Genomic DNA, 1,050 nt, shown 5'->3' on the forward strand with positions numbered 1-1,050 from the left:
GCTACATATGCAGCTAGAGACACGAGCTCTGTGGGTACTGATTAGTTCATATTGTTGTTCCACCTACAGGGTTACAGCCCCCTTCAGCTCCTTGGGTACTTTCTCTAGCTCCTCTATTGGGGGCCCTGTATTCCATCCAATAGCTGACTGTGAGCATCCACTTCTGTGTTTGCCAGGAACGGGCATAGCCCTGGGTCCTCTTGAAGAGCAGCAAATGTTCTTCATCACTGAGCCATCACTCCAGACCCTCAATGTGGTGTTTAGAAAGCAAAGAGGAGGCAGGAGCGCTGTCTTAGCACCAGGACCCAGAGTGAGGGTTGTGGTTTCTTTGAAAAACACAAGAAATATTATGAGAATATGTTTTCATCTTAATCTCAGGCACGGGATTCGGGACTGCTTCAGAATGTCCACAGCAGCCGACCTTGATTTGCCTCATGCTCTAGTAGGGGTGTGACTTTGCCAGCTGCAGATAGTTTCTGCAACTGTGTGACATTTGGAATTCTGGGGACTTTTCAGAGGATATATAAATGGTAGCTAGGCCCTAGGAGCCAGGGTTGTTGGTTGGTCGTGGTTTTTTTAACTAGTCATGCACAAAGAAGACAGAAGAACAAATTAGATATCCTGATAGCAAAGATCAAAATTGCCCTAAGGACCTTGACGCCCCCCCAATCAGCAGGAAGTAGTTAAAATTAATGGCACCCCCTTTCCTCGCTATCCCTTTCCCTCCCCTAACTGGTATTAGGGGTAAACAAGGGTAGAAGAAACAAAGAACCCACAAAGTAGCCAAAGACCAGCTATAAGGACCCACATGGAAGGAGAAGCAATTCCTATGAGCTGTCTACACACACACAAACACACACACACACACACACACAAATCAGATAAAAGATTAAAATAAAATAACCAGAGGAAGGCATGGGGACTCATGTCTGGAATCCCACTACTTGGAGGCTAAATCAGAGAAGCATTGAGTTTGAGAATAGCCTGAGCTACATATGGAGAGATCTGGCTTTGTTGTTTGTTTGAGACAGGGTTTCTCTGTATAGCCCT

At 45.7% G+C, this 1,050-nt stretch overlaps 1 protein-coding gene across 3 annotated transcripts in view; it reads right to left on the bottom strand.

The window, feature by feature from the left end:
* Pik3cb (phosphatidylinositol-4,5-bisphosphate 3-kinase catalytic subunit beta) overlaps nt 1-1,050 on the bottom strand; it is a 97,693-nt gene that overhangs the window by 67,906 nt on the left and 28,737 nt on the right. The window lies entirely within an intron of this gene.

The sequence above is a fragment of the Mus pahari genome, chromosome 10 (assembly GCF_900095145.1).
Source record: "Mus pahari chromosome 10, PAHARI_EIJ_v1.1, whole genome shotgun sequence".
Lineage (NCBI taxonomy): Eukaryota > Metazoa > Chordata > Mammalia > Rodentia > Muridae > Mus > Mus pahari.